The sequence below is a fragment of the Vulpes lagopus genome, chromosome 13 (assembly GCF_018345385.1).
Source record: "Vulpes lagopus strain Blue_001 chromosome 13, ASM1834538v1, whole genome shotgun sequence".
Taxonomy (NCBI): Eukaryota; Metazoa; Chordata; class Mammalia; order Carnivora; family Canidae; genus Vulpes; species Vulpes lagopus.
The window spans coordinates 25258524-25284404 of NC_054836.1; positions in this window are offsets into that span (position 1 = coordinate 25258524).

Below are 25881 nucleotides of genomic sequence, written 5' to 3' on the forward strand. Positions count from 1 at the left end.
CTGTATGGAAAATGTTTGCCAAAACAAACTAGATGTCAAACCATAAAAAAAGTCTCAATAAAATTCAAGGAATTGAAATCATAAAAATAGGGGATCCCTGGGTGGCGCAGCGGTTTGGCGCCTGCCTTTGGCCCAGGGCGCGATCCTGGAGACCCGGGATCGAATCCCACGTCGGGCTCCCGGTGCATGGAGCCTGCTTCTCCCTCTGCCTGTGTCTCTGCCTCTCTCTCTATCTCTCTGTGACTATCATAAATAAATAAAAAAAAATTTAAAAAAAAAAAAAAAAGAAATCATAAAAATATACATTCTCTGGTAAGGAGTATATTAGAAATGATAAAAAAAAATAGAGAACACACAGACTACTCATGTCAGGAATAGAAAAAGGAACCACGTTACAGACCCCATGGTCATTAAAGGAATAATAAGATAATATTATGAACAACCTCATGGCAATAAATTTGTAAATTTAAATGCACATATTCTTTTTTTAAAGATTTATTTATTTAATTTCTTTTTTTAAAAGATTTATTTATTTATTTATTTTTATTTTTTTTTTTTAATTTATGATAGACACAGAGAGAGAGAGAGAGAGGCAGAGACACAGGCAGAGGGAGAAGCAGGCTCCATGCCGGGAGCCAGACTCGGGACTCGATCCAGGGACTCCAGGATTGTGCTCTGGGCCAAAGGCAGGCGCCAAACTGCTGAGTCACCCAGGGATCCCCGAAATGCACAAATTCTTAAAAGACACAGCTTACCAAAACCTATGCAAAATAAACAGAAAATTGTGTAGCCCTATATAAGCCACATATTGTTTAAACATTTTAATTTATAGTTTTAAAATAAAACAAAAAACTTGCCACAAAGAAAATACAGGTCCAGATGTGAATTCTTGTAAAAACATAAAGTAAATACATTACCAATATTACACAAAGTGTTTCACAAAATAAAGAAAAAGACATTTCCTAAATAATTTTATGGGGCAAACTAAACCTCATATCTAAATTGGAAAAAGTTACAAGAAAATAAACATCCCTCATAAACATATCTAAAAATCCTCAACAGAATCTTAGCAAACTGAATCCAGCATATCTCAAAAAAATCATGAATAAATGGATTGTATCCCAAAATGCAAGATTCATTTAACATTTGAAAATTAATCTAATCTTGTGCTCCACGTTAATGAAAGAGAAAAAATTATATGACCATCTCAATAGATCAACAAAAGGATTTTATTTTATTATTTTTTTTTAATTTTTATTGGTGTTCAATTTACCAACATACAGAAAAACACCCAGTGCTCATCCCGTCAAGTGTCCACCTCAGTGCCCGTCACCCATTCCCCTCCAACACCGGCCCTCCTCCCCCCTTCCACCACCCCTAGTTCGTTTCCCCGAGTTAGGAGTCTTTATGTTCTGTCTCCCTTCCTGATATTTCCCAACATTTCTTCTCCCTTCCTTTATATTCCCTTTCACTATTATTTATATTCCCCAAATGAATGAGAACATACATTGCTTGTCCTTCTCCGATTGACTTATTTCACTCAGCATAATACCCTCCAGTAACAAAAGGATTTTAAAATGACATCTCCCATTAATAATAGTTACAGCAAATAATTAATAGAAAAACACTTCCTTAAACTGATAAAGGGTATCTATATTTTTTTAAAAACTACAAACAGCATTGAATTTATTGATGAGAAACTGAACATTCCCCCCCAAAATTGGAAGCAAATCAAGAATATACACCCTAACCATTTTTATTCAACATTATACTAGAAACACCAGCCAATATAACAAGTCAAGAAATCAAATACAATTAATCCAGAATCAAAAGGAAAGTGTAAAACTGTCTTTATTCATAGACAATATGATCATGTAAACAGATTTCTGAGAAACCTGAAAAACAAAAAAAAGCCTGGTATAACTTATAAATAAATTTAACAAAACTATATAATAAAAGGTCAATAAACAAAATAATTGTTTTTCTATATTTTATTAATAAAATTGTAAATGAAACTTAAAAGACAATAGAATGAGACATAAAATAGGGATAAAAATAATAAAAATGGGGATCCCTGGGTGGCTCAGTGGTTTTGTGCCTGCCTTCGGCCAGGGTCGTCATCTGGGAGTCCTGGGATCAAGTTCCGCATCAGGCTATCTGCATGGAGCCTGCTTCTCCCTTCTGCCTGTGTCTCTGCCTCTCTCTCTCTGTTTCTGTCATGAATAAATAAATAAGATCTTTAAAATAATAATAATAATAATGTGTAAAACTACTACCCTGACAATAATAAAACAGTGCTGAGAGAAATTAAAGAAAACTTTAATTAAATGAAGAGATATACTATATTTATGACACAAAAGGCTCAACATTATTAATAATTTTATAATATTTTATTATTAATTATCCCCAAACTAATATGTAGACTTGAGGTTGTCGAAGGTCCCAGAAGACTTGTTTGTAAATATTTACAGGTTGAATTTAAATTTTATATGGCAATAAAGAAGACACACAATAGCAAAAATACTCTTGATAAAGAGCAAAGTTAGAAGATTCACAATACCTAACTTAAAGGCTGACAATAAGCTTCAGCAATCAAGACAGTATAATATTGACATAAGGATCAATGGAGAGCTCAGTAGAAAAGAAAGGAGCACATGTTTATATGGTCTTTTCAATAAACACAACAAAATAACTTTATAGGAAAAAGAAAATCTTTTTAACAAAAAGGACTATATATACTGGAGAAAAAATAAAGCTAGACTTGTATCTTGTATGCTGCACAACAATTAGTTCAATATGAACTATAGACTTATATATAGAATCTAAAACAATAAAGCTCCTAGTAAATTACCTGGAAAAATATCTTCCTGACCCAAGGGTAAGAAAGAATTTTTTTAGACAGAACCAAGAAAGTGATAGTAATAAAGGAGGATACTGATAAATTAGACACAAAATTTAAAAGTTCCTCTTCAAAAGACACCTGAATTGGTAAGCCACAGGCTGGGAAGAAATTTTTGTGATATATACATCTGACAAAGGATTTGTATCTAGAATATATTTTTTACCTGTACCTCAATAATAATAAAAATAAACTAAAAATGAGTAAAAGACATGAGCGGATACTTCACAAAAGAATACGTGCTAATAACCAATGAACATTAAAATCTGTTCAACATCATTAGATATTAAGGAATATAAACTAAAACTCTAATAAGGTACCCCAATACACCCACCAGAATGGATAAAATTATAGATCTACACCAACATCATACTTTGTAAAAATGTGGAACTTCTATGCAATAATTGAGGGAAAAAATGATACAACCATTTTGGAAAATGATTTGAAAATTTCCTACAAAGTTAATTGTATATTACCTTATGATCCAGGAATTCATTTCTGGGTATTTCCCAAGATAAATGAAAATATATGCCCATAAAACCATCTGTTCAAGGATGTTCAGAGTACGGTTATTTGTAATAGGAAAAAGATGGAAGCAATCCAAATACCCATCAACCAAGAGTGATAGATTCATGCAATGGAACACTACTCAGTAATAAAAAGAAAGAGACTACTGATACAAGAACAACATGAATAAATTTCAAAAACATTATGCTTCTAACGTAAAATCCATCAGAAGCTTCCAGACACTTATCAGATAAAGTAAAAACTGCACTGTATTAAAGGCTAGTGCCTTCTAAATCAAGTTACAGCTTTATCCATTTCCACTACTATGAGCACTTCTGTGGTTTCAGCAATAGCAGACATATTCCAGGAGTTTGCAAATTCTTCTGTAAAGATAGTAAATTTTAGACCTTACAGGCCATGTGATCTCTGTCACAAATATTCAACTCTGTCACTGAAGTGCTTCTCTAATGTTTCTCTAAGCAACGGATAAACGAATGAGTGTGTCTGTGTTTTCAATAAAACTGTACTTACAAAAATAAGTGACTGGCTGGATTTGGCCTGCAACCTATAGTTTGCAATTCCTGTTACACTATTCACTGTTCCCTTCATATAATGCCAAGATGTTCCATACACAAAAGAGTAACTACTAAGCAATTCCTTGTTAGAACAGACAAAACTAATCCACAGTTCATTGATATTGTATGAGGTTGCCTCTCCAGGTTGCCTGAGAAAGGGCACAAAGGAATTTTCTTGGATGATGGAAATTTTATGCTTGATAGGCATATGGCACACAGGTCATTACATTTTTGAAAATTCAGATTATGCCTCAAAAAAATCAACAGCAAAACTGAAACTCAAACATAAGTAAAAATCAATGCTAATACTAATGTCTACAGTTTACCGTTAGTGTTTCAAGTATTATGTAACTACAATCTGTTATAAGGATTTTAATTAAATGCCCTTAAAAAGAACTCAAAAGTTTTCCTCAGGCTTATGTAATAATGAAAATGTTGCACAGTAATAAAACGTATTTTGAACAGATTTCAATATTTAAAATATTAGATCAGTTAATTCAGTTTTATTCCTATTGTGTAATAGCCAAGCAGATTTCCATGACACTAAATCAATACACTGAATTTCTAGTAGATGCAATTTTTCACTACTAGAAATAGAGGAATCAAGTGGAAAAGCTGAATAAAACTAAAGAGGGTAATATTGACATCAGATTTAAATATGTCTTTTAAATGTGCTATTGTTCACCATATACATTCACACACACATATATATTTCCATATACACATATGTATGTACATGGAAATATAGCATGTTCCTTAATGGCATGGGTTTTGAAGCCTGTGTTTAATTGTGGCTCTACCATGGACAAGTTGTGAGGCTGTGGATAAGTCACAGTGTTTTGATTTCTGAGTTCCTCTTATACAAAATGTAGATAATAATAGTATCTAATAGAGTTTTGTGAAAAATCTCTGAGACAACACAGAGAGATTTTTTTTTAAGCAATGCTTTAGATATATGCTGTGGGTTCAATAAAAACTAACTATATTGTTCTTATTTTATCAGATATGACCATATATGAAGATAGGGATATTGATATGGAAGTTAATATGGATATGGATAGAAAAAAATACAAAACATTTTAATAGTGTTTTTCCCTCAATGGTGGGATTTCTACATTTCCTCAGTAAAGATTTTTATAACAAAAAAAATAAATCTTGAAAAAAAAATTGTCTCCCAAAATCCCAGGCAAACATTCCAATGTCCTCCAAGGTAGTCCAGCTGTCCTTGAGATAGCAGGCATCGTCCTAAGTCAATTCTGTGCTATAACTGTGAAAATATCTCCTCAATAATTAAAGCATTAGCCAGTTGGCCTTTTCCATAAAATCATAACAGAAATGGCTGATCACCACATTATGTAGGAAATTCTGCATCCCATGGCTGGAGATTAATAGAATGGCATATTCTATTGACATTGTCATACTAAGCAACAGTGTTCTCTCCATGCAGCCACAGAAGTGGGTACGCTGTTCTGAGCCAATCTAAGGTGATTACCACAGAAACAGCACTCATTTTACTAACAGCAAGGCATATTATCCTTCATGCATGGTGTAGCATCCAAGTTTAATAATATTCTGAAAGTGAAACTGAGGACATTTGGGAAAAGGACCCTAAATTCTGTGAAAATATTTTGTCACCTCTTATTCGTTTATCACTTGTGCATCAAATAGTCATCTCAATTATGCTAATGAATCAATTTAATAGAAGGGCAAGTAGATACACCATAACAGAAAGAGGGCAACATTGATATTATAGACTTGAAAGTTTGATTAAAGTAGAAAAAAAATCATCTCTCTGATGCTGTAGTCATCCCATGGAAGAATGGGGTGGGGGGTGAAAAACAGAAGACAACTTTATATTAGGATGACATAGATAAATTACAAAGCAGCTTTTTTCAATTATAACTTTTGGTGAGGCTGGCAAGTATCAAAGATCAGGACTGGCTTTGGTGTTAAGTAGTATTATAAGCCTAGGATAGCCATGCCACTCTCTAACCTAGCCCACCCTGCTGCCAGAGTGCTCTTTCTAAAAAACAGGTCTTTAAAGCATATAACCCATCAAAAACTCCATCATTATCCATAGGATAAAGGGAAAACTGTTCATACTTATTAGCAGGCAAGAACTTCCATCATCAGGCTCTAGCTTTATTTACTTTCATTCCAATCAGCCCTCCTAGGGCTTCAGCCATAGGATGATACTCCCTGATTCCTTACATACCACCTTGATTACAGCAATGTTTCAACACATGTTGCTTTGCCTACATAAAATGTCCCTTTCTCCTTTGTTAACTTGAAGTATTCCTATTATTTTTACAATTAAGTTTATAAACTTTTCAAATCCAGAGTCAATTACCCCTCCTGTGTGCTGTCCATCCATTACATGTGGTACCACATTAACATAGGGATTATTGACATATGTGTTTGCCTCCTAGAAAACTATGTGTTTCAGGAAAACAGAGCAGAAATTGTGTCTTAATTACATTTGTATCTCTCTGCAAGGTAAATAAATAGCACATGTTTTATAAGAAATTTATTAAACATTGACTTGAATAAATAAACTAGGAAAAATAATCAATACTATTTTTTAAATCATCACAAGATTAAGTTCAGAGGAAAACTATAGATTTATAGAGGGAGGCATAAAACCAAATTACTTAGTAGCCATGAGCCTTATTTCTAATGTTTCATCAAATTTATTTCTGTACTCTAAAAATTTCTTGCCTATAATCCTTCAAGTTATTTGGGTATGACTTAGAGTAGAATTGCTTCTCTGACCTAATTGATACCCAATAGCCTAAGAAAATCATAATTAATTATAACCAAAGTGGAAGACTGAGGTCAAACAGGAGTGTTTCTCACTTGAATGAACTGAAGCTATTGACTAAAGGTGTACTCTACTTGCAAACATGCAGGTTTTCATGCACATTTCACAACTAAAGGACACACACACTATACCAGGATTTTCTAGAAATAACTTAACCTCCAGTAAAGATTAGTTTTCCAGTTATCATTCTGTTTGACTGAAATGGGATACTCTTCTTGAATTTTTAAAATTATAATGGGAAGTTTCATATCTGACACATTTTCTTTTGTCAATAGTTTAACTAATATGTCTCAATTAGCTTCCCACAATCCTCCTCCCTACTCTCGTCCCAGACAAACAGAAGAGCCCTGAGTCTAATTAAGTTTTCTAGCTCTCTCCAATTAATATTAAGCCACTAGAATAGCATTTACTAAGGTACACTACATACAACCCAATTCCATAGGATGTTAATATTTATCATATGAAAAGAGACTTCAGTGATCAAATAAGCATAGTACACAGTAAAAAGTTTTCTTTCGCTAGGACTCCTCAGGGACTTTAATACATTAAAGAGCATAAAAAATCTCATACCTTAATATATGTTCATATGTCATACAGGAATTACTGCTTGTATGACCATGACACACTTTTTTCCAGGCATCTCTCAAAGAACTAGTGGTCTATGAAATACACTTTGAGAAATTCTGCTCTCTCCCCCAAAAGAAGGATGTAAGGACTGTGAGATATTTCAAGAGTATCATGGCAGTCTGCGCTTAGGGGGCATGGAGAAGGAGGATGAAGTGATCTTCAAGGACTATGCCCTGGCCATGGCCTTCTGGAGTTCAGAACTCTTACTGAATCCCAATAATTCTTACCTCAGCCTTCTATAAACAAGATCAACATGTAGAGGATGAGGCTGAGGGGCAGGGGTTCCTAGGTGGTAGGTCTTTTCCCTTTTGGGGCTTGGCAGGGACTGAAAGTATCGAGCCCTCTACACCCAGGAAGCACAACACTGGCACAGCTGGGGAACAAGGAAAGAGATGGAGGGGCTCCACTATCTTGCCAGGGACTTTGCTTTTAACTTTGCTTTCTTGTAGGATTCTGAAAGAAAACCAATAAAATACACTTAAATCATAAAAAAAAAAAAAAACCTCTCAATATGACAAGACAGACAAAGGAATGACTTCAGTTGACACTTGACCATCTTACCAGTTATATGTGTTTCCCAAGTAAGAAATATGCATAAATGGGAATAGTTGGAAATTCAGTCATTTTTCTTAATCACATATAAATTATTTTTCCGAATAAAAAAGAATGGACACAATAGCAGTTAAGAATATATCTGTAAGAGTTAAAACAAAGTTCAATATTAAGGTGAATAATTTTGAAGTCAGAATTATGGAGGTGGAACATTCACTGTCTCATCTAAAATTCCATCTTAGAATTTCTTATTCAAGGGTAATTTACATGCAAAAAGTATTATAAGAGATTTTTAAAATTAAATAGATATGATATCACAGGTGTGTCCATGAGTTTTCCTTTTGAATGCTAACCAAATCATATTATACAAATGGTGTATGTACAGCCTCTCACCTGTGTATGAGTACAAATATGGAAATGACTTGCAAGGGAAACAAACAATGGGATCCAACAATAAAGATTCAGAAAGGCAAAGCATGGAGTGACACAGACTAAGACAGACTTGAGATCTAAGATGAGGTGCTGAGAGCTCAAAACATGGGTAGGCAGTAGTTAATATCAAAATTCCAAAAAAAAAAAAAACAAAAAAAAAACAAAATTCCAGGCAAATAGTTGAGCCAAGTCTGCTGATGGATAGAAAAGAATCATCTAGTCAATAGAGGCTCAGCAGCAAGACCTCATTCTGTGTAAGAGAAATTGGTTAAAATTAAAAGTCTTCACATCCTAGAAATGCTAGAGATTATTGTGGTCTAAATTTTTTTAAAAAATCATAGAAACAGTCCTGAATTTAATTATATGTTCTGCCACTTCCTAGAGACCTTTGGAAAAGTTCCTTGTGGGAAACTCACAAGACAATTAAATGAAATGATGCATATAAATTAACTAAAGCCATCCCTGTCAATCAAAACATGTTTAGTAAATATTGGCTATTACTATGATGACAAGTTTCCCGAGTAGGAATTGGAATGAAGCAGAGAGCTGCTTATATTAAATACCCAAAGAGGATATGAACCTGGAACTTGCATTGTAGGAATCCCTTTATTAGAATGGGGACTAAAATGCAGTTTAGAAGTCCAGGAAACAACACTAGTCATGTTCAAGGTCTAATTTGCTGCCAGATATCTCAGCTTTAATGTCAGGCCTCAATGTTCCTTGTGGAGTCACTGTCACCATGGTCAACCTCAATGAGTGTGGCTAACATGCTGTATTATCTATCTATCTATCATCTATCTATCTATCTATCTATCTATCTATCATCTATCTATCATCTGTCATCTATCTATCATCTATCATCTATTATCTATCTATCTATCTATCTATCTATCTATCTATCATCTATCATCATTTATCTCCTGAAAGTATGGTCAGGGTGAGCATTCATAGATTTGTTTCTGCAATGTGAGTTACAAGTGCAGGACACAGCACAGAGCTGAACACGGCCTGGGTCTGAGACTACACTTCACCCATGATCAGGTATGTCACCTTCAACAAGCCTAGTGATAGGCAGGTTTTAACTTTTATGCTTTCCAAGATGGGAGAAATACCTGTCTCAAGCAGAACCTGAAAGAAACTAGGGCAGGACAGAGCCCATAACTGGGAGATGTCTAGAGATTCAACAGTAGAGTCTAAGGATGAAAATAGTAGAATCTAGAGGCAGCCAAAAAGGAGCTAGACTTGCTGTTTGCTTCCTGTCTCATTAAATCTAGTCCTCACCTTTTTTCAATGAGTTTTGGTGTTTGAGGCCCTCTACCAACTTTCCTCAGCTCTCTTTGGCTAGCCACACTCCCTAATGATCTTCTGATACTTAGAGCCCTTCATTGGGCAGAGAGTACATAAGGGTCACCTAGGAAGTCCCTGTAAGTTAATAGTGTCCCAATCACTATCAATGGGCTTGGTGGTATGTGTTCTTGAACTCTGTGGATGGTAGGCAAATGCCAATGTAGAAGATGGCATAAGTGATTGTGAAATACCAACACAGAGACCCACTCCTCTTTGGAAACATTGCTCTCATCCCAATCTTTTTTCCAGGCAATGAATATAATTACCCAATGCAAGATTTGGTTATATACACATGTACCCATGCTCACTCACCTGGATGTCATCTTGCCACCACTAATTTGTATCTCATATTCTGTTCTTAAAAACTTCAGCTCAAATATGGTACTGAAAAAAATGTAAACTATAATTTTGAGTTATAGAAGATAGAGAAAACCTGGAAATTTGATATGCAATTATCCCCCTCAATATACATTGTATAGTGGAAGCAAAATATCTGTCCCTCTCATACTCTTCAAATTAGAGCCATTGAATCACCTATGAAGCTTATACTAACCCTAAAAATCAGCCTTTGAATTGTTCATTCTTTGGTTAAAATTATCCTTTGGACTGGCATGCCCCATAAAATCTTTGCAAGTAATGCAAAGAGGCTGCTAAGTGGAAAATATTTCAAGAGCTCTGAAAATATAAGCTTGACAGAGTCCTAGCCTTGAAGCCCTCAGTTTACATGAAAATTTATTGTAGACACATGTTGTAGCATTAGAATGCAGTATGTGGCATTAAATCAAAAAAGAGACAGCCAAACACCTACAGTTCTATGCCAGAGTAAAAAAAGGAAAGAGAAAAAAAGAAAGAAAGAAAAGAAAGAAAGAAAGAAAGAAAGAAAGAAAGAAAGAAAGAAGAAAGAAAGAGAAAAAAAAGAAAGAAAGAAAGAAAGAAAAAAGAAAGAAAGAAAGAAAGAAGAAAGAAAGAGGAAAAAAAGAAAGAAAGAAAGAAAAAAAGAGAAAGAAAGAAAGAAAGAAAGAAAGAAAGAAAGAAAGAGAAAGAAAGAAAGAAAGAAAGAAAGAAAGAAAGAAAGAAAGAAAGAAAGAAAGAAAGCCCAGCAACAACAACAACAAAACTGGCACCTAGAGAAGGGAAAAAAAAATAAGTACCAGTAAAGGAAATGATTATAAAAAGCACCATGGGAATGTCATAAACTATTATTTTCTGGGCTCTGACTTCGAGCTAGTAAGAGACTACTGGCTTTTTCAAATGGCTTCAACAGATGGAAAATAAAAATTACCAATTAATACACTAGAACCTTGTTTTACAACTCTATACATTTGAGACACACTACAAAGCAAGGAGTAAAACTGAATACCCTAGATAAATACAAATTATAACAGTTACAGAGGTGACAAGTATGAAGTTGGCCAGAGGGAGAAGACATTATAATTTTTGCGTTTCTCAGTATGTCAGTTTGTGCAACCAGGAAGCCATCATTTCCAGAAAAAATCACTACAGGTGTGGCAGTCAGCCATACAACACAAGGCTTTGCACATAGTGACTCACCTGGCTTTCACCAGCAGTGAGTATGAGGTTCATTCTAAGTCCTAGAAAAATGTGGAAGGATGGCTATTAGGAGCAACAGTTGAAAAATCATAGTCTATTTAGATAACATTTAATAATTTTTCAAGAGGAGATATCTTCATTACTACTGATTCTTTGTGGCCCAGGAATTTAACAGCACTCAAGCCTTTGTCTTGGCCTGAAACTATAATTCTCACAGTGACACCATTATAACCTCAAACTACTCATTACAGTCTCAGGTGCGAAAGACATAATAAGAACAAATAAAGACTCTTCTCAGGAACATGGACTTAGTCAGAATCCCAATTTAATGCCCAGACATATTGGGAAAAAAAGAACAGAAAATGTTCAACACTCAAAACACCAAATCCCCATAACATGGTTTGGTGCACAATCTCTTAAATTAGAAATATATACAGTAGCTAAACCATCTATTTCATCCTTATATAATGAATAGCAACAGAACAAGAAAGTCATTGGTGAGACTAATCCAGGAAGCACAAGATGCTTTTTTAGGCAATGAAGTCAGAATACATGGTTTCAAGTGTTCTCCACAGACCTTTCCCAAGATTCAAAATTTTAAAAAATCTAAATGATAAAGGAAAATAAACTTGCATAATAATAATAATAATAATAATAATAATAATAATAAATAATTTGGGGCTTTTCCTGAGTTCTGAGTGATTACCTTATCATGTTTCCTTAATAGTGCAGCTACTATATTATTTTGCTGCACACAACCTTGTATGAGCTCTTTTGTTGGTGTATGCAGAGGCTTTCAAGGAAAGACTCACAACAATGTATTGTATTTCAAAGCAACTATTAGTAACATATTGCAAGCAAAATTTGTGATCCCTTACATTTTCTTTTAGAATGCACAGCTGATTCTGTTGTGTACTTACTTCTTCTTACCAAAACCTGGATTTTTTTTTCTCTTAAGGTACTCACATCTCCCACAAACAGTCCAAATGACTTATGGGACACAGTAGTTCTAACTGCCAGCATCTGTTTCTGAAATGTTCACCCGGACTTAATCACATCCAGTAGGGGATAAGGCAAAAATAGAGAAATAAATATTTGTCCACATCTTCTATTCATCTGGATAATGTCCAAACTTAGGCAGCAAATGAGCTACTTTTTTTTTTTTTTATCAAATCTTTAGTGCAATTTGTTCTGATGTCCACCCAGACACTCAAAGAATCAAGGCAACTTCCTGTAATGGGCCTCATTATAAACAAAGTATTTTCATGGTTTATCTTACACTTTCTTGGCTTCATCTAAAACTAATATTCCCAAGCTTTTCAAATATTGATGATGTTTATATCACTGAGTATGAGTCCAGGCACAACACTGCCCCAGGATCACCATCAATCGGATTGGGTTGCTTCATGATATTGTTGTTTGATGAAGTTCGTTCAATGATAATAAAGTTAAAAGATAATTTCATTAATTTTATTGTCTTAAAAATCCAAATCCAAATTGCCTTGGAAAGTGGTCAGCTTTTAAGATTATATTAGATTGCTCTTAGATTGCTATTAATGGGGCTTCCAGTGCTCAAATATTTTTGGAAGAACTATAGAGAAATTCAGGGAAATTAGAAGTTACGGAAAAAGAAACTTTTATTATATATCATGTACAAAGTGATAGTGACTAAAACCAATGTTATCCACGCAAATACTCAATAGAAGGCATTTAGTGACCAACCAGAAACAGTGTCATTTCGATACTAACTAGGAGAGAAACATGTTTCAGTATGTTGACAATAGTAGAATTTTGACATGAAGATATCTGTTTTACTTGGGTATTTAAAATTATATCACCATCAATTAAATAAGTTTTTGAGTCATTTCATTATGTGGCCATATTGCCAGCATTGACAATATTAACTTGGACACTTTTCCTAACGTGGCAGTTATTTTATCTTCTGTCATTCTCACTGGACTATAAACTTGCATAAAACTATGATTTTTTTTTTGTTTTTCATGTATCCCAGTGAGAGAACTATGCCTAGTGGATGGTAGATTCCCAAAGGGTATCTACTGAATGAATGAGTGAATGAATGAACCTAGAACACAGGCCATCTGCTCTGTAAAGAAACATCTAAGTTACATGCTTCCAAGCATCCACCAGACATTGTGTTCAGAGCAAAGATAAATAAGTAAATGACCATAGCACACCACTGGCTCAGTAACTTGGCAAAGATTTATATATTTTTACACCTTAAACTATGAGAAGCATCTTGATGCATGGCAACATTAGCATTAATAGTAAAAGTTAATCCAACCCAGGAAATTGGTAATCACTTGTCCTCTTTAATTTTTGGTTAAGAGTTTCTAGGTGTCCCAGTGGATGAATTCGTGGATTGCTGAGCATGACATCATAGTTACCAAATCATTTCATTCATGACACAGGGCAAGGGGGCAAGGGAGGACAATAAAACTAAATTGTGTCAAGTGTATCACTTAAAATTACAAAGAATACCTCTGATGTAGTAACACTACTAGTAGAATAAAAGTACAGAGCCTGTGAAACAATGACTGAATTTGTGAAGAATTTTGAAAAATAAAACTGAGGTCTTCATGTTTGGGCACCAGAACTTATGATCAATTGATGGTGAGGAAAAAAAATGAAGAATAAAAACCATATCTTGTTAGAAACGTAATACTAAAACTAAGTCCATTTTTAAAAAGGTCAACAGAAAGTATGTCAAGAGAAAAACAAGATGGAAATACTTAATAAAATCAACTCAGATTTTACTTGACTTCAAGTATATAGTTCACATAGTACTTTGTGTTATTTGCACTAACAAGATAAACCTATTCTCATCAGCAAAATTAACAATCAAGTCACTTTTGCTTTCTGACAGCTGTAGCTTGCTTAATGAATAAGATATAGAAAATGGAATGCTATGGCCTCATGTCCTCAGCTTCCACACTGTATACTGGAGAAAGCTTACTCCTTACCCTTTGTATTAAGATCAGCTATACCACCTAGAGCTGCCAGTAGCAGTCATGTTTACAGCATTTTTCATGTGGTTCCCTCATCTCCTTCTCAGTGGCCGGTTCACAAGGGCATATGTCATGGCACCACTCACATTTCCTTCCTGAAGTCACCTTTTCTCACAGTTAAGGTGCTTCAGGGGAGATCTTTTAAATTATCCAGCCAATACTATCCCAGAAAATTGTTTTTATAGCACTACATTGGAACAAAGCAAAAATGCATTCAGCATATTTATCCCTTATAACAGAGCTAGAACCTCTGACATGTGTCATTTCATTTTAATCTCCATTGCTCTGGTAAATAGAGATTAATAGCCCTATTGTATGAATTATGAAGCTGAGGAGTCATGACTTGCTGAAGGTTAGAGAGCTGGTCCATCAGCTTGGCTGTATTGATCCCACATCTTTAAGGCCAGAGTTCTTTATCCGTTCTACAGCTGCCCTCCTAATGAACTTCTCAGAGGCGTTCAGTTCTCACAATACACTTTCACATTCTGTATCCCTGGAGTGATTGTTCAACGAAGATTCTGAAATAAGTTTTCCCAAGAGTCAAAAACAAATTAAAGGCCTAATTCACAAATGACAACATGCATGCTATGAAAAATAAAATAGCCAGGCCACAAGTGTGAAAGACCATTTCTTTCGAAAGACTGCAGTCTGCACATACAGATAAATGATTAGTCTTCCCTGATTCGTATGCAGCTGGTAGCTTGTCTGAACCCTTCAGGTTATGACCATGACACTGGGATACTTTTGATTTTCTTCTTAATTGAAAATCACATGGTAACGATGGCCAAGTTCTGTGTAATGCAATCTCATCATCTCGCAGGGGCAATCAATGACTTCAAAGCTGTCTGGCACTAATAGAAGTGCACTCAAATAGCTTTCAGGAGAACACAATCACTGTCTTCTCTTTTCTAATTTTTCAGCACAATAGTTTGGAGCAATGGGGGGAAAATGTGTTATTAGAAGAAGAGATGTGAGTTTTTACCTTGGTTGTATTACTTTCTAACTGGGTTACCTTGGGCAAGTCACTTAACCTCTCTGGGGCTCAATTATCCTATGTAAGACCTGAAGATAATAATATGCACCCTACCAACCTCATAGGGCAGTCAGGAGAATTCAGTGACATAAGGTGGAATGCAAAGTGTTATGTAAATGTAAAGGGCAAGCAAGGGAACCTAGAGACTTTCAATCAAAAACCTGACTTTTATTCTCCTATTTTTTACATTCTACTCAACATTCTATAATGTAAGAGAATGAGAATCTTTACAACAGCTGTCTTAAACATCCATGAAGTATTCCAGCAAGATTTTTATTTGTATCAAATAAAGTGAGTTTTGTTTTATTTTGGATTGTTTTATTTTTAATTTCACAAGTTATACATGCCCCTGAAGAAAATTTTAGAAGAATTAACATATAAAATAGTAGGGAACATTATCCACGGCAAATTTCACACAGAACGTTTTAATTTACTCATTTCTATTCTAGTTCTGTGCACATATATTTATATATAAATGTATATTGTTAATATAAAATTGGATTCAGTGTTTAAAATTTTGTTTTTTTACTTATCAAGAGCTTTACATAGGTCATCAGTCTGGGAATATGAGGCTTTTAAATGAAAACCCAATATTCCATTGAATAAAAAGATTTAATTTTTGAACATTGAGGCATCTGTCAAATTAATGGCATTATCAATAGTTATATGCTAATTATCTTTATATGTAAATTGTCACCTTTTTGGAGGATTGTTTTATCATTGGTGTTTAGAAAAGGGATTTCCAGTTTAAAAACTTTGAATATTTTTAAGGTTTTTGTTACAGATTGAAAATTTCCTTTCATAAAAACAGTGTTAATTTACACTGCCATCAACTGTGTAGGAAGGTCCCTGTCTTATGTCATCCCCACTAGAACTGAACATCCTGTCACATACTCACACAGAGAAATGTACCCACATACATAACACAACACAAAACAATACATGGCATCTATAGAGATGACAAATACACATCAATTTACCAACAAATCTCAGATTGGTAATAAGCACTTTTATGTGGCCAGCAGACATGTTTCTGTAATCTGTATGATAGTCCTTAAGGAACTGAGTGTATACATCTTTTTGTCAGTGATTATTTACTTAGGATAAATTCTTAAAATTTATTGAGGCAAAAATTTATGCGCAAATTAAAAGAAAACTTTATATATATTTTGAAGCTGCTTTCCACTATTATTGTGCTGGTTAAGGTTCCCACAAATGATATTTTTCATTTACCCATTCAATAAGCACATAGAATTACTTAACTCTGTGTTGGACATTACTCTGGGCACTAGGGATACAACAATAAACAAAACAGTGGGAAACTGTAACTGTCATGGAGCTCATTGAGAGGAGAGAGAGAGAATAAACAGGATCAATAAGTAAAATCTATAGATGTGCATACAGCTAGGGAGAAGAAGCAAAGAAGTGGGAAGAATAACAATGAAAATGGGACTTACAATTCTAGATCAAGTGGTCAGTTAAAGCCTCATAGAAAAAGTGACAAAGAGAAAATGTCACTGTGCTACTGATAGGTTAAGTAAGATGAGAGTCAAGAATTGATTATAGATCTAGTAAAGCAGTAGTCTTTTTTGACCTTGTTAAGATCAGTTTCAATGGGCTGATAGGAGTCAGATCAAGGATTTAAAATAAGGGTCAAAGAGGTCACTAAACCTGCAATTACTTAACTACTTAAGCTAATGGGGAAAAGAAATACAGATCAGGAAATGAAAACATGTTTTAAGACCAAAGCCCTACCCCAAAATAAACTGTATTTATTTGGGGGAATATCCTCTATAGACCAGATACCTAATGTAATATTGTCAGCATGGTATTTTATTTAAAGTACTTAAGTATGGTATATAAATTACACTGAGGAGGGAGAGGAGGATAAATGTGGTATATAAATTACATTGGGGAGGGAGAAGAGGATTACTTATCTTTGGAAATATCCTCACTCAGGATAGCACTCAAGGGTAACTTTGTATTTCAGATTCATCAAAATCTACCCTCAGAATACTCATTACTTAACATAAGGTAAGTTAGCCATAATTTTCATTGATAAAATGGATGTGTTCAAGATATATGATTAGCTAGAAAGATTTTGCAACATCCCCTTGCATCAATAAATATATACAAATCTCAGTTATCCCAGCAGCCTATTTGAAATGGTACTTTAGATTAAGAGTTCCAGTAGGCCAGTGCATCCTTGTTTTTGGAAGACTCTAATTCTAAATCCAGACTAGAAACCTGACGGAACTTCCCTTTAGAATACTGTTAAGATTCACCTAGGAGTGAAACTCTCATGCAATATGCTTACCAGAAAGCCTGGGTACCTCTTATATCTTCTCCCTAAAGCTTCTTTTTAAAAAAAGATTTTATTTATTTATTCATGAGAGACACAGGGAGAGAGGCAGAGACCTAGGCAGAGGGAGAAGCAGGCTCCCCACAGGGAGCGGGATGTGGGACTCGATCGCAGGACCCCAGGATCATGACCTAAGTCAAAGGCAGACACTCAACCACTCAGCCACCCAGGTGTCCCTTAAAGCTTCTATTTCAGCCTCATGCCTGAATGTTTAGGGACACTTGTGAGCAGGCAAAAGTAAGTTAGAGTATTTCCTGAATCTTCCTGAATGAGTCTCTTCCAAAATGCATGGCATCTACACAGTCTTCCAAGAGGTTCATATTGGATCCTGTGGTAAGTAACCTGGTGCCACAGAAGCCCCCATCGTCTTTCAGAAGAATCTGAATCAAGCCTTACTGTGCCTACCGTGCCTGTGTAAGTGCTTCTGTGTAAATTCCTCAGGAGTCACTTCCGATGTGTGAGGATGTGGAAATCTTCAAGAAGATGGTAAGCACCTGACCAGCTTGCACAGCTTCCTCAGGTGATTAGCCTATGAGAGACTCATTGTCAAGGACAAGGGGCCCCCAATTTGGGTCTTAGTATGGTTGCTTCAGCCCTCTGGCATATAGGCTTCTCCTTGAGGTTCTGCCAAAAAGTGAAGCTTTTTGGCCACACTCCAAGCCTCTTCCAACCATGAACCAAGTAGAAAAGTAAAGCTTCTCTAGTTCTCCAACCAGCTTAAGCTCAATGTTTTCCTTTAATTTATTCTACTTTGTTTTCTGTTTACTCATTTTTGAAAGAACAGCTGTATATTCAGATGTTGATTTTTCCCCATAAACATTTTCCTAGTGTCCTTAATTACAAACCTGATTGCTATTAGAATATTCTAGGATAGTTCATCTGCAGATTCCCTGGACAAATTTCCAGTATCTTTAACAGTCATTTACCTTCTGCTCCTAGTACATGATTATCTGTCTCTACAGAGATGAATTTCTTCCTTAAATATTTGAACTATTCTGAAAGTAATTAGGAATAGAGACATTGGAATCAGGCAAAAGTGGGTCCTACCAATTCTGCCATTTTCAGGCTGTGTAATCATGAGCATATGATTTAATCGTTGAAGCTCATTCCCAACATTTGTAAAATAGATATGGTAATGCCTTTCCTGAAATGTTATGAGAATTAAATAGAACACTAGACGTGAATTGTTTAGCAGAGTGCCTTGAACATAACTACTGAATAAATGGTACCTAGTATTGCTACTAAAGTAGCCATATTTTCTTGCCAGCATAGTGTATAAAAACTACAATTCTCAAAATGCATGCTTGAATCTTCCAGTTTCCACTCCTATGATTTTTTATACATGGTTGGACTATGCCACCTCTTACTCATTCTAAGCTCTATGTGAGCTTTGTTAATAAAAATTCCTTCTATGATATGGTAATTTTTTACATTAATCTCAACAACTTATATTATTTTAATTTTGTATGTCTTTCTACATTCAGGTTGGTTTTGTTTTCATTGTTATCGTTTGGTTTTGTCTTTTTTCTTTGTTTTGCATTACTTTTTCTTTTCTATTCCTGACAAATTTCTTGTTGATTCAGAAGTCCATTGAGTATACTTTACTGTCTTTTTATAAGAAAAGTGATCAAAATATATTATGCCAAATATATTATAAAGCCAATGTAGAAGTGCTATATTAGCATATGCTCTTCAAATATCAATCTTTTAAAAAAAGAATTAATGAGCAATTCATATAGACTCAATTTATTATTAATTGCCTTAATTAATTCTCCTTTTATAAGAATCTGAAAGAATATTTAAAGGTCAATTTGATAACATACTCCTAGCATCACTTCTGCCTAACTGGATTGCACCATTTTCACTTACACATCATAGGCTGTTCATTCACATTGTATCTGAAGAGAAAGCATTGCCACAATTAGACCGAGACACAAAAAATAAGTACCTGCAAAGTACTGAAGAAGCAGCCTAGAAATGCTTCAATCATATGTTGCTCCTGAAAGCCTGTGAGACTTCCCAGGAAAAAGCTCTTCAAGTAAATAGCTAACAACTACCGTATCCTCCCTGAGAAACTGAACAGAGCCCATACAAAACAGTTCAATACACATCACTGAGCAAGCTACACATGAACACATTCAGCAGTGGAATAAAACTCAGTCAATAAATCTCAAAGCTCTGCAAATCATTTTAGTTCATGATTCCTTCAACATGCATGTACTAAGAACCCATTAGCTGCATGGTCTTTCAGAAATACAAAAAGTAAGAGACAGGCTGCCAATGAGCTTACCCTCTACCAGAGGAGATAGCAAAAATACTCTTAGATAAAGGACACAAACTTAAAATATTGAATATGCTGCCAAATAAATACCTGACAGAGACAAGGAATTCAATGAAAGACTATAGAGGAGATGTTACCATTGGTAGAGAGATGAGGAAAATTCTCGCAGGGAATTTGAGGAAGATAGGAAAGGCAAGCAGATTCCAAAGTTGTGATACAAACGGTGACGGGTACTCGTTGACAAACAAGGTCTGTTCAAAGGGACAGAAGCAAGTATACAGTGAGTTTGTGTGTCCAGTTACAGTGAGAATTTCATGGAAAAGAATTACTCAGAGGAAAGCTTAGCTACTTTGTGGAGGGTTTAAGAAAAAAAAAAGCAGACCATCTTATATATTTATACTTGCTACTTTCAACTAAAATAACCAGTGTTCAGTATCTTAGGAAAAACCCTTGTACACACACACTTCCCAGAATGCATTGGCAGAATATGAAGTGGAGGAGACAGTCTCTTTTTCTATATTCTTCAGATTTCTGAATCTTACTTACTTGCAATGAAACTTTCCCTTGACAGTCCAACTCATAGTCATATCCTCTTTCCTCCCAAATCTTGTCATTTGCTCTCTCTATCCCCTATTTGGCAATTCTGTTTGACCTTATTTTGCCCTTTATCTTTTTATGAATATTATCTTCTTAGCCAAAATTTAATATAGTTTGAGAGCAGGTACCATGTCTCATATTTTTATGCCTTATACTTATTTTCATTTATTAATATAATATTTCTGGTATCAGTGCCTCTGGGTTATGAGAAAGGTCACTTTATATACTCTGGCAAAAAAAAAAAAGTGGGGGTAAGGAATAAAAAATACCACATCCTTATTATCTACTAAATAAAGAGAAAAATAAAAATATATGGGTCTGTTTCCACCCCAACCAGATAAATGCTTTTATAATAAGTATTCTTTAAATGTTATCTCCCACCTTCTTTAGACTAAAGGATACAGACACATTTTAGTGCTAGTATTTAAATTTAATAGACCAGAGCTTTATAATTACTTTGGAGTGGGCCTGGGGAATAATTATACCACCATTTGGTGAATTTTCTTCTCAGATGACACCACCCTGAGTATTCAACCTCAGGGGGCTTTTAATATAGGGTAGTCATCTCAAGTTGCTATGACAGTTAGCTGTAGAAATTTTATTAAAACAGATTAGACTCCAATATAAATTGGTTAGAATATCAGACATTTCTGGACTTAGCACTGACTAAAGAGCTATAAAACAATTTCATGTGAATAACCATTATAAAAATGCTGTATGTACTTTATTATTATTGGGGTTTAGGACACACATTAAATAAATTTATTTTCCCTTGACCCAGACAAGAACTATTGTATAATAAACACAGGAATCAGGTAGATAGAGACCAAAATAACTTAATTTTTTAAAAAAGTTCTTCAGCACACAATTAAAGGGAATAATACAATGAATCTCCATACCCCATAATCCAGCTTCTATATTCATCAATTCTTAGCCCTTATGTTTCATCTATACACTCCATCCATTTTCTTACCCCTCCATTGGATTGTTTTAAAGCACATCTCATTCTGAATGTCTATTCATCCATAAATAGTTAAGTATATATCAACACAATATAAGGAATATTTTAACATAACCCTAAGACCATTGTCATTCCCAAAGAAAAAAATAATAAGAATTTCTTAATATCTGTTATCCCAAATGTATGGCTAAATGCATCCTATTTGGTTTCTCTCCTTCCAATTCACCTTGATGGCTTTGGGAATAAATGCTATGATTCCTCAGGCTTTTGACAGATTTTTAAGTGGATTCTTGAGCACTTTGCATCACACAAGAAATTTACAAGGAATATTGAAGGACAATTAATCAAAAAAGAGGGTCACTCATGATCCATCAGAAATTAAAGATGACTTAGATATGTAAAAGCAACCCAAAGGTTTTGTTTATAATCAAAGCAGCACCAGAATATAAATTTTTTTTATTTTATTTATTTATGATAGTCATACAGAGAGAAAGAGAGGCAGAGACACAGGCAGAGGGAGAAGCAGGCTCCATGCACCGGGAGCCTGATGTGGGATTCGATCCCGGGTCTCCAGGATCGCACCCTGGGCCAAAGGCAGGCGCCAAACCGCTGCGCCACCCAGGGATCCCCCAGCACCAGAATATAAAGTGACAAATATCACTGACAGTCGTAAACCACTTACAATACTGATTCAATCTTAGAATATTTTATTCAACAAAATGATTGCAAAATCAATGGTTGCAAAATTATTGCCAGTTTTCTTTAAATATAAATATTATGGTCTCTTAAATTTAGGTCTTGTTCGATGATTACGTAAAAGGATTTTCCCACAAACATGTGTCTAGCTCTCTCACTCACTTCCTTGAGATATTATCTTATGTCACTTCTCAACTGCACTTTCTCTGACAACTCCATAAAAAATTGCAATCCCACTATAATTTTTCCCACTATTTTTCAACTATTATTTATTTACTTACTTACTGTCTTTGCTTCCTGCCCTAACTAGAGTATCCCATCTTTGAAAGCAGAGACTTTATTTTGTTTTGTCACAGATATATTCCCAATACCTGGTGTATAATAGAGAATTAATGAATATTATTTTTTGTTTGTGTGAATGAATGATATATATTTATCTGAAGGAGAGTCTATAGACAAATTACTATCATACTTCTTTTTACAACTACATAAGACATATACCTATTCCAGAGAAATAACATAATACAGAGGAAAGATATTGAGGAAAGTTTGCAAATAAAGATTTCAGAGGCTTGGCTATTCATCCTGGCTTGGCCATATCCTAGCTATGCAACTTGGGTAAATTCATAATCTTTAGGTATTGAGTTTATCATTTATAAGTGTCAACCACTCATTCCTCCAGAAGACCAGCAATAAAATCTCTCGATAAATCAAAGCTAACTTAATTATATTTAATTACAGTGGAAATACCATGATGAAATCTTGGTAATGTCTCAGATCTGAGAAGTCAGAGAAGAGAAAGCATGTATAGGGTTTTAAGACTTGGGCTATGTGGTTTTAGAGCAAGTCTTTCAAGGATTGAGATGGGGCAAATTTTATGATATACTACTTTTGGTTGTTTGGCCCATTTATGTGAAGATCTTGAAGGAATTCTTTTTTTTTAAGATTTTATTTATTTGAGAGAGAGGAAAAAAAAAAAAAACATGAGAAGAGGGAGAGGCAGAGGCAGACGCAGACTCTGCCAAGCCAGGTGTCTGATGCGGGGCTCCATCCCAGGACCCTGGGATCATGACCTGAGTCAAAGGCAGATACTCAACTAACTGACCCACCCAGGCACCCCTTGAAGGAATTTTTGAGCAAAATGATAGCCTTAATAAAAAATACTGTCTTGGTTGTTTTACCTTCCTAAACTAAGTATATTCCAGAATAAGCAACTAAGTCATGTTTCACTTGTTCTCAATACTGGGAAAATAAAGTATGCTTGTATCCAGTACTTTTTGACACAAGGGCAAGAAATTGTATTGGTTTCAGTCCTCAAACATGAGGGCAATACTCCCTGCCCAGCTTAGAGAGTGATAAGGATCAAATCAGATGTGTTCCAAAGGTTATAGAAAGGCATACTGCTATTATTATTATAAAGGTCAATATAATAGATATTTACTGAACTCTTATCATGCACAAGAAATAGTATTGGTCCCTAAAAATAATACTGAGACAAAAAAGACGTTATCTTTAGAGAGTTTACAGTTTGGTCCGATGGTAAAAACCAATAATACAAATAACTGAACAAAAGTGAGAATAAGGTATACATTATAAGAAAGTATAAAAACAGTGCTATAGAAGTTTAAATAAGAGATCTGTGTGGATATTGATTCAAGAATAGCTTTGTGGAAGAGAGGGCATTTGAGATCAGCTTTGAAGAAAAGACAGGGGGGATGCCTGGGTGGCGCAGCGGTTTGGTGCCTGCCTTTTGCCCAGGGCGCGATCCTGGAGACCCGGGATCAAATCCCATGTCGGGCTCCCGGTGCATGGAGCCTGCTTCTCCCTCTGCCTGTGTCTCTGCCTCTGTCTCTCTCTCTGTGTGACTATCATAAATAAATAAAAATTTAAAAAAAAAATCCTTGAAGAAAAGACAGGATGTTGCCAGTCGCATATGGAAGCAGTTGAGACAAATTCATGCTAGACAGAAGGAACATCTTGAACAAAAGCACATAACATACCTAGGAACTGTTGTCCTGAAAAGCATTCCATGGTCTAAGAAGTTTGGGAAAGCTAGTCAAAACTAAAGTTTCTCTACTGTAGGCCATTGCAGGCTTTCATTTGTGAATATGCATTGTCTTCCAAGAAGGACACACAGTATATGGCCTCCCTGAACTTATGTAATAGAACAAACTCCTCTCCATTTTAGAATATTTCATTGGATTTGTTGTGACCAAATGTGTTGTGACCAAACACATTGTCGTTAGCATGGGAATGGAGAAAGATAAGAAAGTTGGGATATAGTGTGTGGAGGGGAAAGGTCAGGGAACAGCAAATAGTTCTGTTTTCCTGGAACTAAAAAAATTCTTGAGTTCCAAAGTTTAAAGAGCCTTGAAGACCATAAAGAGAATATATATTTAATTTAGTAGCAAAGGGGAAGCTATCGATGTAGTAGGCAGATACTGTGATTGAACAATGTGTGCGTGGATCAGTTCATCAGCATATGTCAGATACACTATGATAGGAAGAAAAAGGGAATTGGGAGGGCAGGCTTTGTTGTTCTGCAGTGTCATAAATAAAAACTACGGAGAGACATATCTTGTGGGGTGGCAGTAATAACAAAAATGAGATTCAAGAAACAATAAGGTAAAATCTACAGACTATGGCGTATGATAGGATAGAAGAGGTGGAGTATAAGTCAAAGTCGATACTAAGCTATTGAGCTTGGTTCCTGGTAGAATTTTGGTACCAGTGATAGGAAATTAGAAAAATATTTGGAGGTGAATGGTTACATAAGTGGTTTAAAACAGGTTTTTGATTTGGTGAATTCTTATTCTACTTCTTTTAAAAAAGAATGCTTTGTGTATAAAATGTTAACATTTCAATAGGCATTTCTATAAGGGCAATACTCCCAAGAAATTGTATTTTTCGAGAATATAAAAGTTTCACGAATTCTAACTTTCTATGAGAAATCTAATGCTATTAAAACATATTTTATAAGTTAATAAAATATTTATTATCTTTTCCATTATGCAGAACAGATCTTATGGTTATACCTTGTATACCTTCTATGTATCAGAAAGTACTTTCAAGTACATCAAAGAAAATAGTTGTCATAATTTATCTGAACAAATTGTCTTTGAAAGGAAAGTTTCAAATTAACAGAATCATACTTTACTCAGATAATTAGCACCATATAAATAAGTAAGCATTACACTGATTACAAAAGAGAACAAGACTGTAAGCTGAGAAAAAAAAAAAAATAGCTTCTCCAGAGGGTGCTAAAGCCAATACTGTAAAGGAAGTTTTAAATTCTGCCCAAATTGCTTAGACGTTCTCCCCCAAATTGTCTTGCCTTAAAAATCATCTGTTAATTCAGCCTAAATGTCTTCATTTCATTTACATAACATCAGCCTTGTCACAGTATGAAGTTACCTAAAATAGTTATTATGTCTTTGGGCAAAAATAGGCAGACAGCATTGGTGAGAAAAGTGTGTGAATGCTTCGATCCCCTACCAAGACAGAGATTATATGTCTGGTTTACTAAATACCAGAAGCAAGATTGGATTAAAACCATGCCAGTGAAAACTCCGAAATGTAGCTGGATGCTACCCAAGATTCTTGTTATTCCTAGG